Source organism: Camelus bactrianus, chromosome 25 (genome assembly GCF_048773025.1).
Source record: "Camelus bactrianus isolate YW-2024 breed Bactrian camel chromosome 25, ASM4877302v1, whole genome shotgun sequence".
In the NCBI taxonomy this organism is placed as follows: domain Eukaryota; kingdom Metazoa; phylum Chordata; class Mammalia; order Artiodactyla; family Camelidae; genus Camelus; species Camelus bactrianus.
Window position 1 is genome coordinate 28,886,422 of NC_133563.1, and position 18,791 is coordinate 28,905,212.

The window sequence follows — 18,791 nt, forward strand, 5'->3', positions numbered from 1 at the left end:
TATATACAGACCCACCCACCCACCCACACACACCCATATGACTACTTTTTGAACAATGGCATGTGAACAGAAATAGTGGACACTATTTGGAAACTAACCATTAAACTTCCTGACTAATCACTCATTCTCTGTGTCTTTCGATGGTAATTGTGGAAGTCATATATTGAGAATGGTGGCATCAGAAGTTACTAGGAGCTGGAATCACTGAATCATTGCTTAAAGGAGAGCTACTCAGAAGAGCTGCAGATCTCTGTAGACCCATGCAGTGAGTAAGAAATAAGCCTAAGCTACTAAGTTTTTATTTTTATTTCTTATAGCTAGTGTGGATTTCCCCTCTAATATATAAGAACATGTGGACACCATGTCAACCATTTCATAGCAATTGCTACCTTGGAATACAATGACATAGGAGCACTAAAAAGAACATTTAAATCTAAGTGGTCAGAAAAGTCTTCCTAGATAAAGTGCCAGTTGCGCATTTTTGTAGCAGAAGGCAAACAGAGAATGCATGCTGCAGAGGGGACAGCACGTAGGAGGCCACACAGGTATGAGCGTAACGCGAGGGGATTTGGGAAATTGCTGGTTGAACCATGTAAAAAGAGAATATATTATCTCCTTTCCCATATAGGGATGTAATGATGCTTTTTAGGAAATGATTATCATTCCCTTTTTGCAGAGAATGAAATAGAGAAATCCAATAGCAAACAAACAAACAAACAAAACCCCAGCAGGGTAATATGTGATGAACCTAAGGACTTGAACCCATGTCTAGGAAATTTGTGATGCAGTGGTGTTTGGGACATCACAAACAAGAAGGCTCTTAGATTCTCTACCCTTGGTACACGGTATTTTTGGTTAATCTTTATTCCAGGCATAAGTAGTTTCTTCTTTTCAGACTGTCCTCTTGAGATTGCAGCCTAGAAATAGAGAGCTTATATCTTACATCCATATTAGCGTCTGTATTAGTTCCCTATTGTTGCTATAAAAAAGTACCACAAACTTTGTGGTTTAAAACAACACAAATTTATTATCACCCAATTCCGGAGGTCAGAAGTTCAAGTCTTGCTCTGTTAAAATAAAAAGTATCAGTAGGCAGTTCTGGTTCCTTCCTTGAGGTTCTCGGGGAGAATCTGTTTCCTTGTCCTCCTAGCCACATTCTTTGATTCACTGCCCTCTTCCTCCATCTTCAAAGCCAGCAGTGTTGCCTCACCTTGACCATTGTTCAGAAGTCATGTCTCTCTTTGACTACAGAAAGTTGAAAGTTTCACTGCTTTGGGGGCTCCATGTGACTAGATTTAGTCTACGCAAATAATCCAGGACACTCTCTACATCTCACAGTCCCGGGAATCAGGCATCTTTGGGGGTGAAAGGACATTGTTCTGCCTACTACAGGGTCTAAAGTCAGTGTTCCCTATGAACTTGTGTATATAGTCAAAATTACCCTGAAAACCACTTAGTAAGTAGATCAGATCATTTTAGACATGGACATATTAACTCTCAGTGGCCCCCACCTGCCCAGTTTTCACTCTGTGTTGCCACAGTCATTTTCTTTGTTGGGCACTGGGCAAAGCCATTGGTTATTACCAGGAGCCATAATGTTTGGAAAAAATATATACATACATATTACTCAAACACTAGAATTACACTCAGTACAGCGAAATCCTCATGAGAAATCCATATGAAAGGCCCTTGCAAACTGAGCTCACCAAAGAAGCAGCCAGTCATGCCTCCTGACTCATTTATACCCAGTCAAATATTTGCATGGCGCAGCCAGCAGAATTACCCGCACTCTTTCATCATCTTTTCTTGCCTAAAATACAAACCTGATGTACCTCTACTGAATAAACAGGATTTTCACTCTGTGCATCTCAGTACACAAAATGGCATACCGAAAGGAAAATGACAGGGATGTGAAATCCTTGCATAACGTCACCTTTGAAGCCACTTCCTTCTTTGACCTCAGAGACCCTGAGTAGAGTCTCCATCTTTGTCTCTAATTCTTGAGGCAAATCTTTCCCATCCAGCAGTCTTCCTCCTTCCCATACTCCTTCCATGTAGTACTTTTCCCCCTATAGCAGCAGGGAGTTCCTGTCTTTCCTGTAGGTTGGAGTCTAAACTCAACGTTTAAAATGAAATTGTGTCCAATAAAAATTACCATGGAAGTCCTACAGAAACAAGCGCTATTTTATGTCCTCCAGCCCCCAACATTGACTCAGGTTGTGCATGCTACTGATACTCTACAGCTACTCTCCCCATCTCCCAGACAATGGCATTTCCTTCCTGAGCACCCGAGTGCTTTGTAGAATCGTCCCAGGGACCTACTTGGGGAGTCTTGCTTCCTGCACCCCTGAGCCAGAACCAGTTCACTTACAACTTCCCCTATTTTCTGAAAACAAACCCTCTACCTATCTTTATTCCTGTCCTCATGATTCATGCTCAATTTTTTAAAATGCCGTCTTCTCATAAACACTAGATATCAGAAGACTAACTTACAGGAAGAAGTTGTGATTGCCTCAAGAATGTTTTATTTATGTTACATGCAATCTTTGAAGGTGTCTGTATGAAAATGTGCCACTGTTTCAAAACACAGTAATCCTTGTAGGTGTAAGCACAGCGCATTTGGCTGTCTTGGGCCATCAGAAGGGAATGGAGAATAAAAGTGGTACAGCAAGGGCTTTGCTGCATAGCACAAATGGAAAATACGATAATGGGAACAGGATAGGGTTAAATGTGGGGCATCTTTAATTAGAGTTAATCTCATTCAATGGTAATTTTTTAGTAGAAGACTCTTCTGAGCTGACTCTATTCCAAGAGAAATGTGCATATGCATGTGATTTAATACATTGCCTATGATTCTATGAGAATTATAATTTTTGAAGTGCACGCATGATTCCCATGAGTTAAGAACTTTTGATCAAGTCTACCTTATCACTTGGGATAGGATTTGCTTGAGAATTCTGTGTTGCAATCTATAAAAATACTTTCCTAAGGCTCCAAGATTTATGAGTATAAAATTCTGAGAACATAAGACTGTTGCATAATAATTCAGCCAAAAACACAATCCAAATACATTTTCACTTGAATAATGCTTTGGAAAAAAATCTGATAAAGTCTCCCTTGATGTCCGCATGGATGACGTTTTGACAAATGTTGCCCAGGATGACATTATTGGCAGATGAATTGTAGAACGAGTTGAGTGGCCATACTTGAAGAATATTAATAATGGCCCCATATCACAGGGGAGAAATGTCTGAAGTGGAAAGTGAGGACTAAGAACTATTTGACAGTTTTGTCTGTCATGTAGGAGGGAGGCATATGAAATATAAAGATCATACAATTCAGAAATGTCCTTAACAAATCCAAAGTCTGGAAGAAACCAAAGAGGTGAATTAGAAAGTTAAAGTCCCACATTTACGATTATGACATGAATTACATTAATGGAAATACATTAAGAGATTGCCGTTTTCCTCATCTTCCGACCACTTCTGAGGATGCCATTGGCAATTCTGCTCAAGAGATGTCAATGAATTTAAGCAAGTGCAAATGTGAGCATCCAGTATGGTAGGTGGAGTGGGGCAAGAGTAGAATTAGTCTAGAAATCATAAAGATTGGCTTTAGGAAATGAGGGACTTTTTTCAAGAATAAAGAGGACTACGGAGAGAGAGAAATCTGATCTCAAATGCTTGGGGAGAATCTACATCCTGAGTGGCTCCTGATGGCAAGCCTCCAGCTTGTCCACGGAAGTGATAAGGAGGTACTTTTCGTCTGTTCTGAGGGAATAAAAGTCTACGCTCTGTTCCTCATCATGTAATAACTTGTCTGGGTATCTCTTGGTCTCTCATTATGGTTTTGCATGTAATTACAGGATTATCATTGGCCAAGTTTGCTAATGAAATAGTGTTGACCTTCTGTGGGTGGTTAGATTGAGGATGCGTAAGCTTCCTAGGAACTTACAACTCTAAAACTACGTATCTGTGGTTTCTTGTAAACCTTAAAACCTTAGTCAAGTAAGGGGGACTTCTATCTAATGGTGACCATTGGCAATAAAATAAGTAATGGTTCCTGTATTTCAGTAATTATTGTTCTGCGGTCTTGATATAGAACATACTAGAGTTATTTAGAGCCAGGCATTGATAAGTATTTCTAATAAAATAACTATTATTTGTTGAATGCCTGTATAGGCCCGATGTTTATATAACACCTGTAAGGTAGACATGACATTATTTTCAACGTATAGAATTTACATAAAAGGGTCAATGACGTACAGCAAGTACATGATGAAGGTAAGATTCGAAGTCCAGGTGCTTAATCAATCTGCTACTTTAATTTTTCTGGGACTCAAATTTCCTGGGGCTCTAATATGTTGGGTGTAGCGTACATAGTCTTTAGGAGTCTCTACTTTGGTCCATTTATTGTGGATCATTTTTTCTGCTTGAATCCTTTAGACTCTAATAGGACCAATACAAATGCCTGACAAACATTTGAAAAGCAAACATCAGTGTGAAACATATAAAGGCGTTTAGTGGGCTCTCAGGAGTTTTCCTAAATGGATCAGAGGAAGCTGAGAGGCGGCCATCTAGCTGACCATTAGCACACACTTTTAAGAGTCACAGATGTGATGCTCTATAAAGTAGATTTGCATTTGTTAAAGGTCACTCTCCACTGAGTATTTGCACTTATGTCTAAGACACAAGAAGGCCACTTTACCTCATTCCTCCAATTTGTCTGTTCCATGATCAATATCAGAGTCTAGACGAGAACGACTGCAGAATCTTGCTGCTGCTTAATTTCCCATAAGAGTAACTGGACTTCCTGAAATACCTCGGGTGGGCAGCAGAGACAAGTGCACTGGAGTGACAAATGTCCTTATGCTGCCTTAAGATGTACAATTAGCAGAGCTGAATGCTTCCTGTTATTCTTACACACCATTCTACTGAAATCTTCCAGCAAAATATTTATTTACAAAATAAAGAGAATACTACAAGAGTGAGTCATAGAGCCCTGCATTTGAAGAAAAGTCAAAGATGTACGTGGCATTTCACACTCTGTCTAGCAAAGGCCCGAAAGTCTGCCACTCCTACGGGGCTTCCTATCTCTGGTAGGGCCTCTTGTCTCCCATCTGAAAGTTCTGCTCAGTCTCAGGATCAAGCATCAAAGTTGTTTTATTCAAAGGGCTTAAAATGGCTTCACAGGAGTCCCTGTAGGGACACAGACTGAGTTTCTCTTGCTTCTGGTCCTACCCCACCTTACATCTTCAGTCCTAACAACTGGGCATCTGCCTTGCCTGAGATCACGTTCTAATTTATATATATATATATATAAACATATATATATGTTTTAGGTACTTACCTCTTTTCTTTTACCCTGTGTCTGCGTCCCTGTGCCTTTGAAGACTAGATCCTTGGGGCCCTAGGTCCAACTACATGTGGATATTTGTTCCACTTAACAAAAATGTATTGAATACCTATTACATGCTAAGGGGCTGGGAAACACAGTGGTGGACAAGATAGACACATTTTTCTGCTCTCATAGAGCTTAGAGTCTAGGGGAAGGAGACAGCAATAAACATATAAATTAAATAAACAAGATGGCTAAACGGTATCCCTTTGAGGAGGGTGCAGTTGAGCAGATACTCAGTAAGCTAAGGGAGCAAGAGTACAAATGAGTAGGAGAAGCTATTCAAGGTGGAGAGCCGTGAAACTAAAAGTGAATCGGGCAGCCTGTGCTTGGTGTGTTTGAGAAAAGTCATAAGAACAGTATAGCATCAAAAAGGGCAGAGTAGGAGTGAATGAGGCTGGAGGTGTAGTCCAGGGTTCTGATCAATTCAGTAAGTCTTAGATGGGTTTCATGTTTTGTGCTTTTTAAGAACACAGTCAGATTTGAGGTCAACTGATGTAGAACCCTGGAGGCCACAGTACAGATGTTTTATTACTTCCATCAGTGATAGAAGCCTCTTGAGGGTTTTGAGCAGTAAAAGGAGGGCCTGATCTGAATCAGATATTAAACGCACCACTCAGCTGCCGGAATAATGAGGTATAGAGAGGCAGAAAGTGGAAGCAGAAATACGAGTTATGATGTTGATGTTGCAGTCTAGGGAATGGACCGCAGTCACTTGACTGGGTCACCAGCAGTGGAACTGGTGAAAAAAGGTTGGATTAAGAATATGTTTTTCTAGCAAAGCCAACAGGAGTCTCTGATGGACTAGACGTGGGATGCGAGAGAAAGAAACGGTCAAGGATGATTTCAAGGGTTTTGGCCTGAACAAATGGATAGACAGTATTGCTGTTCCTGAGATGGGAGGGAAGTATATTTCAATAGGAGATAGAAGTCAAGGGTTCTGGTTTGGACAGATTAAGTTTGAGCTGCCCCATTAGCATGATTGTGGAGGCATCCAGTAGGTAACTGGATCTGTGTATCTGGAGCTCAGAGGTGGGAGACTTAAACTGAGAGTCACCAATGTATAGAAAAGTACTTCCTAATCTTTTTCACAACATGGCACATTTAAAAGAATAATAACTTCTTTGCCTTTGTTAGTATGAAATGGAAAAATATCATTGGCTGCTGAGAAGAGTGAATTAACTTGTGTTAGCTGTAACAGATCCCTGCACATAGATGATACTCGACTGTTAGCTGTGAGTAATCAAAACATATCAGATTTACCTGATTTTTTTTTCCTTGAAAGTCAAATTATTATTAAATAATCCAGATTTAGTTCAGCCTGAAATTTCCCTTCTTGAAAGCACTAGGAAAGGCACATTTGGAGAACTGCACAAGTATGAAGTATTGTTTGAAAGAGTGGACTCTTGGTTGTTCTAAGTTGAATAGGTCTGAAAGCACTGTGTCAACACTAAAGTACGGTATAAAATATTATGTGGCACTAAAACGGCAATAATTATCAGGGAAAGTGAAAATGAATCCAGAGCAGGAGGATCCCTTTTGAGTATTCACCTGAGTGTATCTCCCTTGATTTGTATTCCTAGAAGGAAGAACGTGAAGGCCTCTGTGTTTAAGACATATTGACTCCCTTCTGCATTTGCATATTATGGATTGCCACTAACATGCACTGAGTGGAAATCTTTATGAAAAAAATGGTGCTGTTGCAGCAGGCTGTGCTATGGCAGCTTTATTCACTCTTTTCCTGAGGATTTCGGCCTTTCAGGCTTGAGATAAGAAAAGAAAAAGTAAATATTTCAAGTAAATAGCCTAAAATTGCCATATTAAGACAACAAAAAATGCAATGCAGGGATCTTGTTTGGCCCTGATGCACATAAACCAATTGTAAACAGACATCTTCTAGACAATTAGGGAAATATGAATATGGACTGTGGGTAAGATGAAATTAAGTGATTGCTGTTAGTTTTATTAGATGCATTACTATCATGGTGTTAGGGAAACCATACAAACAAAACATGACCTTATCATTCAGAAATTCATACCAAAGCATTTACACATGAAATGACATGGCATCTGGGAATTGCTTTAAGCCAATCCAGCAAGCAAAGGAATAAACAGAATCCGAGGAGGCACTCATAGGTAAGAAGTGGTGTCAGCAAAATTAGGATTATTGTTGAAACCGACTGTCTTGTTACAGAGGGGTTCGTTCGAGTATTCTTTTTTATGTTAGAAAAGTTCTACAATAAAATTTCCATGTAAAGGAATGAAGTCATCCTGGGGGTGTGGAGGAGCTTCTAGAAAGCCTTCATGAACAATGAGTACTTTTGGAAACATCATAAGCAACTCATGCCAAGAAGCGGACTGTTGTGCTTCACTCTGGAACCCACTCCTTGTCTAAGTGTGACTGAGAGATTAAATCCAAACGTGTGATCCCAGCACAAGTGATGTATTAGGAAAATTGTAGTTGGTTCTAATTCATAGAAGGGGAAGTGGGAAGAAGTGACGAGAAACAGACAGCTGGCTTTCAATCTCCAAAGATAACTTGAAAGTTAAGCTTTTCTCTGGTTGATCCTTTCTCTCCTACCCTGGCTCCTACCAATGACTCTTGAATGTCCTGACATTCCGTAGACTGGTTTATTTAAATATGTGTAAGTGTATTTTATATGTATGCTCAACTCCTCTGTCAGGGCATGCAGACAAATCATTCATCCAAAGCTGTGGGAACACTTGAAGTTTCCAGAAATGGCAGACAGAGCTAAAAAGGATACTACTGATAGCTGATTCATTCATTTATTGGTTCAGTCATCCATTTAACCAAATTTGAGTGCCTATAGGTGCCACGTACTATGGTAGGCAACTTGGACTCGAATGGTGAATCACTCATGGAGTTTACAGTTTAATGACCCAGAGACTCCACATTTTGTTATAAATGAAGGAAGGCATAGAAGACCGAAGAAGGTAAATCATGACTCTGGTTGTGTGTGTGTGTATTTGTGTGTGTGAAATCACACACTAAGGAAAAACATATATTCATACAACCACTGCAAAAAAAAAACGAATGTTTTTAACTTCATCTCTTATATCTGGCTTCCCCTGTTCTCTCTCACCAGTTGTGACCTACATTTGCATTCTACCTTACAGTGAGACCAAGCTATTTTTCTATTTCCTAAATGTGTCACCTAATTGGATGTCTCCACATCTGTTTTCCTGCCTCCTCCATACTCAAGAAGACCAACTCTCTTCACTCTCCAAAACCTAGAGTACACGCCACCACCTCTCAGTCTTGCTCCAATACTCCTTTCTTGCTACCCAGAAGAATTACATCTCCCTCATCTCTTTTCTCATAGCACTCTGTTCAGATATGAGCCGTCACACTGAAGACCTGTGTTGTCATCCTTTTTGTTTGTTTGTATGTCCAGGTTTCATGCTGCACTCTGAAAGTCTCAAGGCAGAGTTCGCACATGCATCCTTGTAACATCGATGCCTAGGACAATGCCTGACTCATAGTAGGTCATCAATAATATATGTTAAGTAAACGAATGGATAAATTAATGAATCATATAAATGAGCCTTTTTGATATAAAAGTTTAGTTCCCAGAGAGCGGTATACATCAGTTCTTTTAGCCAAAGTCACTGGATTTCAAAATGGGAAGAGATCCTAGAGATTATCTATTCCAAAGCCACAATTTAGCTTTGGAGTCCATGGCATAATGGCCTGGACTTTCCTGGTTGGCACAGAATGAACTGCCTTGTTATGCTTTGATTGCTCTTCTGATTCTGTGTTAACAGATTCAGAAAGAAAGTAGGAGGGCCAGAACATATGAGAGGGAGGGGCAGGGAGAAGCCAAGGCAAAGTTAAACATTTACAAAGGGGCTTATCTGCTGGGGGAAAATGGTCACTGACTGTCCTAATGACCTCTCCGTTTAATACCGCGGGCCCCTCCCCCAACCCCTGATCCTCTTACTCTGCTCTGCTTTTGGTTTCCCCCTGACACTTACTAACTTTTAACACGCGATACCACTTATTTACTGACCATGCCCATTGCTGAATGTCTCCTGGTCCTGACTCGGTGCTCCTTTCGCTCTACATTCTTACCTCACAGGTTTATTATTTTCACAGCAAGCATTGAGGTTTAAGAGGCCATAGAGCATAATGCTTTAGAGCAGTGGAGAAGGACTTGTTTTCACACTTCCAGTTGCTCATGGGTCTCTGTGTGGTCCTACTGGGCACAACTAGTATGCAGCCTACATCACAGGTACTTTATCAGGTGGGTTCAACACCACCAGAACTGCTTTATGCCCTGTTCACTCAGATGGATCTGCTGGTCACCCTCTTGCATGCCCGATGAATAGCAAATTACTATAAAATGTCCTAGTCCTTACTCTCAACTTCTGTACTCATCCCTTCACACACTGGTTACAGGTCAGGGACTGGAACCAGACCCCAGACCCCATTTTTGACTCCAGAGTCCATTGGCCTGGGTTTGAATTCTAGCTCTACTTTTTTCCACTGTGCTTTTCTTGGTCTCAATTTCCCCCTATGCAAAGTGGGGAGAATTGTAGCAGCCCCCATTGCGTGTTGCAGTAAAAATGACAAAAGTTTATGCACGTGAATGGCTGAGAACAGTGCCTGGCGCGGAGTCAGTATTCAATAAATGTCAGCTCTTATTGTTACCACTTGACCTTTCCTCAATCAGGAACTCCCCCTTCATCTCGTGGTTACTGAATTTCACAGTCAAGAGCGTCCTGGGAGTGCAAGAGAAGGTGGCGGTGGGGGGTTTGGAGGAGGGCAGCAGGACAGCTGTCTAGAAACTGAGATAGTCGCCCTTCCCTCCTCTTTTCTTCTAAGTAGCAGAGGGGGGGCCTCCAGCAGAGGAAGGAAAGAGGACCCATCGCCCTACATTTGAATGGCTGAGGATAAAAAGAGATACTTTTCTTGGCTTAGAGATTCCTGGTGACTCTCTCCATTCTGCAATGAAGTTTCCACTTCTGGGTAAAACTCGGCTTGTCCCAGAAGCGGTGAGGAAGTGGGTAAGGTGAGCACTTGAATCGTTTTCCGGAGAGTTCGGAACCCCAGGCTTCATCCTAACTTTATAGGCATTTCTTGGCTTGAGTTAGCACCCGTTTGGGGAGATACTTTTTTGAGCTGCTAGTTATGTCCTGAGAGGCAGTGATGCGAGTGTCCTGGAGGATGGTGCTTTTCCATCCTGGGTAAACATCTATTTGTTGAACGCATTTGTTTGTATAAGCCTAGCCCACTTCCTAAAGAATATTTAATAAACACATCACTTTGACATATTGAACATTTAAAACGGATAGAAGAGAAAAGTCAAGCAACAAATGAGGAAGAAATAAATTCTGCTTACTAAGCTGATTCGCTTAATTGAACTAATATTTGAGGGATGGCTTGACTAAAACTATACACTTACACATATTTATGCTATAAACTCTTGCGTAGTGCTTACTATATTCTAAAGCACCGTTCTAAGGTTTTTATGTTTTCACTAATTTAATCCCCTCAGAGTCACAGAGAGGTAGCAAGATTATCTCTGTTTAGAGATGAAGCAATTGAGATACAAGTAGGCTAAAGTAGTAGTAAGTGGCAGAGCTGGGATTTGAACTCAGATAGTCTGGAGCCAACACCCTGGTTCTTAATCATCATGCCATACAGGATGGTTAGAGAGCCATTTAAGGCAAAGTGTATAAAAAAAGAAGTATAACTGTTTGATCGTCAGGTAAAAAGAGGTGGGCCACTTGGTATGTGTGATGTGCAGTTCTGGTTGAGTTACTGTCTGTCTCTGGACCTTAGTTTACCAACATCTTATAAACTGAGTTATTTGCTAAGACTCTTCTTGGGGGCTCTTCTCGCCACCACACACTAGGCTTTTCTGCCTCTAGTTACCACTCCTGTTTCCTTCTCAGCCACTCTGCTTTGTGTCCCCATCTCTCCTTTACCTAGCACCTCCTATCTGTCCTGATCACCCTCATTTATTGCCTACTTCTGCTGCAACAGGCTGGAAGGAACATTCCATGTTGTTTCTGCATTAAAGACAATAAATCCACCAGGCACAATCCTAGGAGAGAGAAAAAACGTAAGGATTCACAAATGGGGCAAAGTTAAAGGCCACCTACCTCTTCATTATGTCAACTCTTCCCTTCCCCTACCCCCAATACAGATGTCGTAGAAAAGTCCAGGATCAAAGGACAGTGGAAAGATGACTTAAAGAAAACCCTAAATTATAAGATCCTCCAAAAACTGAGACTGTGCCTGGTTGATTCACTGATACATCCCCAATGCTCTACATAATAAACACTCAGTACACATTTGTATTCTAAAGAAGGCCACCCAGTTCCACTCCTGTCCTATGCATAGTTCCACCTTTACAATCACTTTCAATATATGTATATTATGTGGAGTTTGAAAGCCACTTTATATCCATTATATTGTATATTTGCAATGATCTCACTTAATTCTTCCTTGGCTCTAGTGCACCAAGATAAACTCAGCTCACTTCCTATTTTTTAAGGGGACGTCCCCCGGCAACAGTGAAAACCTCTTTCCCCTGAAGCAGGTCAGGATTCAATACAATAAACTTTCTTCTGAGAGCCGAGTGGGTATTGGGCACTCAACCCAGGCACTAAAAAGCAAAGGAGAACAGAACAGCCAACAACCACTGCAGGTAGCAGTGACTTGAATGTCTGGGAAAGGAAGATACCACAAGAACGTCCTTTTCCTTAGTCAATGAAGCACTGAGAGCATTTGAAGAATTGGACTTGACTCTTGTGGAGGACTGACCACAGTTGAGTGGAAGCCTCAAGATAGTCTGTCTTGGTATTAATGATGGCGGAGAAGGAATTTTGGATAATTACTATGGCACAGATTGGAAGTAAACAGTTTGGTTTATTCCAGGAAAATATCAGCCTTGTTCTCCCTTCCACTAACAATGGCTGAGGGATGGACAATGATGGATGCTAAAGGTGAGTAAGGAGACTTCTACTGAATTATTTGATGTAACTAGTCATGGAGACTTACTCAATAAAAGCTTTGTTTTAGAGTGACTTACCTGCCCTCTGACTTATTAGAAATATGATTTAAATAGTCTCTATTAATTGTAAGCACCCCCACTTTAAAGCAGAGACTTGGATGGGAGACTTTAGTAGGCAGCTGTAGACTTGATTCAGTCTGTGCTGTTTTGGAAAATGGAGAATGACATCAAGTAATGCAGACGCTTACTCATCCTGAATCAAGACCCTGAAAAGATGGGAGGTTGCGGCAGGAATTATTTTTCAAAGGATCATCCTAATTCTCCATGGCTAAATCAAGGTGATGGAGGACAGGGTTTTGTGAACTGTTCTGCCATGATGAAATTCAACTATGAAAAAGTGATTTTGTAGGTTTGGGTCTAGTTTTACAAGAGATATCCCACTCATGAAGTGTTGATAAATAAGAGAACACGCATTTTCTGATGCCTATGATGAACTAGGGGCTGTGTGGTTATAAGCTGATTTAATGCTTAAAATTCTTCTGTAAATGATGTAACGGGTGTTCAAAGCAATTCTGTAACAACTTACCCCGGGGTCAAGCAGCTGACAATATGTGGTGGAGTTAGCATTTGGACCCTAGGATGATTAGCCAGTTTCATTACCCCACACTCAGCCCTAGGACCTCTACGTGACCAAGTTTGCATCTCTTTCTCCTTTAAAGATGCCCAGCTAAATAAAGGTGCTCAATACCTAGCAAAAGTAGAATGAAAAGAATAAAAGCAGAAGATATTCCATTTTTCTGCCTTCCCACCCAGCAAAGTGTCAGTCCTGGAACCAAGTTGCAATCTGTTGCCTCCACTCTTGCACCTGAGGAAGTGAGCCCCACCCCCCCAGTCCTGCTGAGCCGTCAGTCCTTCAGCCAGCTCTCTTCCATTTCCCTCACTGACTCCTTCAAACCTTTATCAATCTCTCCAAACACCATATCAACCTCTTCTCAGCAGATCACCTTATCACTGAGACCATGAGACAGGAAAACTTCCAATGCTCCAAACGTCCTTTGGCCATTCCAATACAGTGCATCCAAACCAGAGCACAGCATCTTACCCCCTGGTATTTTCTTTCCCACCAAGCAACACCACCATTCTACAGGAATTCTAAGCGATTATCCTGATAGACGATAAAGTAGTTCTTATCTTCTTCTCCCAACTACTGGCCCAAATCCAATCATCAAATAAAAATTTTTGCGTTCTAAATTTTTCTTGAATCTCTCCCTTCCTCTGTATCCCAACTATTCTTGCCCCAAATGGGAATGTCTTACTCTGTTGCCTCAATATATGAGCTGCCTCTGCATTGGTATCTCAGTTTTCAGTTTCTCCCTTTTTTCATTCTTACCACATGCACCAGTGTGATTCATCTAAAAGCCAACCTTTTCACTTAATTTTCCCACAGCTTCCCATCTTTCTTACAAGTCAAACTTTAAGCTACTTGGTGGGGCATGTAACACCTTACAGAACTTGTTATAAGTGACTTGTAACTTGTAAAATGTTTAGGACAGTGTGCGGCGCATGGTAAGCTTTCAATTTTGTTAGTTCCTTTGATGATGATGATGATCCTGAGAATGGTGATGAAGAAGGTGATGATAATGGTGGTCTGGTTCTTCTGCCTTCTGCCTCAGCTTCATTTCTGCCATTCAGCCTCAAGCAACTCCAAATGGCTTATACTTTTCTCAAAACAATATGCTTATATTTTGCTTCTGTTCTTTTTAACTACACAGTCCCTAGTACCTGAATAGGCCTTTCTCCCGGAATGCCTTCTCCTCTGGCTAAGTCATGCACCTTCATTTCTCTTTCAGGTGTAATCTCCGCCTTGAAGCCTTCTCCCAAACACTCCAGGATGGGAGCGGCTCCCTCCTCGACGCCTTCCGCACCCCTTGTGAATATTGCATTATTGTGATTGGCTGTTTAGTTAAGTCTGTCTGCCCACTACACAGCGAACTTGAGGGATGAGCTGCTCTGATTCAGTGATTGACCCCAGGTCCTGGCATAGCAGCTGGCACATTCAGTTAAACAAATGAATGAACAGCAGGAAGTAAGATCCAGGGATGAGGGTACAGACTGGAAAAGTGACAGGACTCTGGAAACAAGAAGCAGGAATCTACCTTGGACCTCCCTACAGGTGTACAAAGATCTGGCTTTGTGATTTGAATCCAATGCCCTACCTTCCAGTTGGGTGTCCTTTGTGTCTGCTTCAAGGACATGCTTTATTTAAATCGGCTTTATTCATGCTTCATTTGTTTTACTTTGGGTTTTCCATTTAGTAGGAATTAATTTAGGGGCATACACTCTAAATTACCTTTGGTTACAATCACTTGAAGAGAAACAGAACTAAAGGAACTGAAGGCTGGTTTTGATGGATGTAAGAGCAGATGCTGGGAGACCTGCAATCATCTGGGAAGGGCTGCGGGTAAAGGGGGTGCCTCCAAGGGAGTAAACTGCTTCCTTCCTCTCCGTGGGCAATGCAGCAGTGCCTTCCTCATAATTTTGCCGAGGATTGGCCTTGACACTGCCTATGTTTTGAATTACTCTCACATCGAGGGGAGATAGCAAATCTCTAGGCGCGATTAAGAACCTTTTAAAGGGGCAAAGTTCAGAAGGAACAAAAACGGTCTGCACAAAACCATAAACAGTTATGGTCCTTTCGGTCTTTTTCATTCATGACTGTTAATCAGCTCCTTGCCCGGGGATGGAAGGTGTGATGTGTGTGCACATGCTAATCAAACTGTGCCAAACGTTAGGCTCACACGAGGCTTACCCTTCTGCAAAGCAAACACGGGCCGTTATTGGTTATCACCTCAACTGCAAAGAGTTCTAAGCCAGGTACTATTGATCCAAGTCAAAGAGATAAAACCTGAAGGACTTGGCGTGCACGCTCTCTCGCTTGGGGCAACTTCCGTCTCTCCAGTTTCGCATTTCACAGCACCATAAAGTGAAGGATGCAGTGGCCCACGTGGACACGGTTGCCACTGATATTGCCAATAATAACAGCTCCTGAGAGGCTGCGGGTGAGAAGTAGGTACAGTGTTGGCATTGTAAGCCGAATGCGGGCTGTGGGGCCAGACAGGTCTATTTCTGCAAATATTTTTATAGTGTTATTGCCTCTTTTCCACTCTGGTTCCTGTCCACCGCCATGGATCTCTGTATATTTTGCCACAATTTTGTTGCATGTATACAAATTTAGGATTGTTATGTCTTCTTGTTGAACTGAATCTTTTATCATTACACAGATCTCTCTTTAAAAAAAAAAAAAACCTCTAATGATATTTCTTGCCTTAAAGTCAACTCTGTTTTGTCTGAAATAAATGTGGCCACGTCAGCTTTCTTTTGCTGTTCACGTGGGCTAGCTTTTCCTGTCTTTCTACTTCCAACTTCTAACTTCCTTTTAGTTTTAAGCGTGTTTCATAAACAACATATCACTAGATTTTTTTTTTTCTTAAATCTAGGCTGACAGCTTTTGTCCTTGAATTGAACTGAATCATCAGTTTACACTCAATTTCATTACTAATAAAGTTGGACTTGTGTTTCCAATTTACTATTTGCTTTCCACTTGCCCTATTGCTTTGCCCTTTACTCTTCTTTTCCAGCCTTCTTCTGGATTAACCAAGTGTTTTAAAAAATAATTCCATTTTATCTCCACTTTCTTTCAGAGGAATTGCCACTGTCCCCCAGAAGTTTCTCTTTTTAGCTTCCTACCCCAGAAAGCATTAAGAATATGTCTTGAGAGAAATACCCGCAGGAGTCTTTTGCTTGCTGCAGACTCTTTTTTTTAAACTGGGAGCTTGTGCACTCAGCGTGGCAAGCCCAGTCTCAGCCTCCTTGCCTCCCCAGCACTCAGCTCGGGCTCCTGGGGCTCCTCCAGCTTCCAGTTTGGCGTACCTGTCAGCTCAGCTGTCAGACCTCCGCAGGTGTCTCCTCTCCCCGTGGGAGGCTGTTGACTCAGGCCAAGTCTGGTCCTTAGCCTGTGTCCAGAGTTGGCAAACGCCCTCCAGGGAGGAAAACACTGAGGTAAAGAGGGCAGGGCTGGAGCCAGAGTGCTTGCCCGCATCCCTGTTCGGCCAGGCAGCCTTTGCTGGGCCTTGGGCATGTGATTTCACCACTGAGATTTTAATTCTTCTCTTGTAAATTGGGAATAATGGTGAACACATCTCCTAGGGTCACCGTGAGGGTCTGGTAACATAATGAATGTCAAATATTTCACATGACAACTTACACATAATAAATAATCAGAATGTTAGCTATTACTAGATATGATTGATTCCGTTCATCAGGAACCCAGAAATTGCCGATTTTGAATCAGATACCACTTAGCAATGGTGCTGCTCTGAATGACTGACTGAATCTCCTTTATGACTTCGCTGCCTCATTGTGAAACATTGGATTAGTAATAATATCTCATCAGGGCTTCATTTCTAATGTTGTAAAGTCTCAGATTGAATCACAGGGGTGTGAGCCAGGAACATCATGGTGTGTAAAGCAGGGTTGTTCTTGATCAAGGCCCATGTCACAGGTCTGAAGCTGAGCGAAGGTCTCAGACAGAATTCTAGCTTAACTGAACGAATAGCATTCATGGTACTGTTCTCATTCTCATCACGTGAAAATAAATTTCTAATCACAGTGATCCTGATTCAGTTGCACATTCTAGTTCTACTTTACATGAACATGTTGGATATAGATGTTCAATTTTATATAAGAATCAAAAAATTACATACTCTTTAATACTGTCACCAATCAATGCATACTGGGATTTTTCTGTATTTTCATATATTTGTGTTAGTCAACCAACTGTACTGCCTTGGGAATGATTGTCTTTTGCTCTGAGATTACGGTTTTCAATTTTTTTTTTTTTATTTTTTATTTTTCTTTTCATAAAGAATCACTTTATGATTTTTACTTTATGAAATGATGCTAGGTAGTAGAGTAGTTGTGTTTGAAGTGATTTTATTCATCCTGGAATACTTAGAATAGCCTCTTAGTTGAAAAAACAAGCAAACAAAACTGTTTGCTCATCCACGAAAGCTGAGCATCTGAGGAGCACTTACTGGGGTATATCTATGCTTCAGACTCCCCCTAAGCTTTGTTTTTCCTCTCCTCAGTTTTGGATATGTTGTCACGCTTGCCCACTGTCCATGAGTCGTGGATTTCAAGTTTTCATTTATTCTTCATTTCATTTTATGGAAGAAATTATGTAAGAGTGGTATTCAAAATTTCAGGAATTCCCCCAAATCATAGAATTATTAAACTCAAGTTCCCAAGATTCACTTCCATACTAAAATATGTCAGACATCATATTGTTGACATTTTAATTCCCTTTGTTACCAAAGGGAGAAACTGAGGCAGAGAGTTTGGATGATGTGCTTGAAATCTCATGATCAATGTTGGAATCCGGGGGAAAAAAACACTCAATTCTGTGAATTCCTAGTGTTTCCCAGGCAGATGGAAAACATTTCTGGTCTTTTTTTCTGGTCTCTAGTCAGGGCAAATGTAGAAAAAGGTAATAAATCTCTTCCCCTTCCCTGCACATTCCTCCCCTGCCCCAGAAGCTGTATCACAAAACTGCCCTCTTCCTTATTGACTCCTGAATCCAAACCAACTCTTGCCCCATCTCTCGGCCTGGAGGAGACTGGCCACTATTCCACCTCCCTGGAGGCCGCCAATCAAAGATCCAGATTCTAGCACCTAGTTCGTATCGATGTTTCCAGGAGGTGCACAGAAGACATTTTGTCAGGCTTGCCCTGCACCTCAATGCCCTTCTATTTTTCTGTCATCAGCACAGACTGTTCATCTGGTTCATGCATACTTTGTGGTTTTTTTTTTTTCCCCTGTAGAACTTGGAGCCATGGTAATAAAGTCAGTTTTCAAGGAAGCCGTGGATTGAATGTGACTCTTTCAATGAAGCTCAGAATCATAGCACTTACTTGTCTCTTGATGTTGACAGCTGAATTTTTCTGAAAGGACCCTCTGGCTTGTATGTGTTGTATTTATGTTGGCCTCACACGATGACATAGTTCTGGTCATTGAATGTCAACTGCCACATACTAGGTCCTACGATTCCTTTCTCAGCACTGTATGAGCTTAGAATCATTCATTTTTAAACATGAGTGTCCACAGGTATTTGGTTCAATTCTTTGTCTTTGAGGCAGTAAGCTCTTATTAACCCTGTTTTGTTGGTAAGCCAGCTGAGGTTAACCAAGATAAAAATTTCCCCCAAATATTCAAACAAGTGTTGGGGAAAAAGGAAGTGAAGACTCCCTTGTTTTTAAACACTTTAAGTAATGAATCCTGTTCTCAAAGAAAATTTTACGTGAAAACCCAATTTTTAAACCCATTAAAGCAACTGGCATGCCATTATTTCAGAAG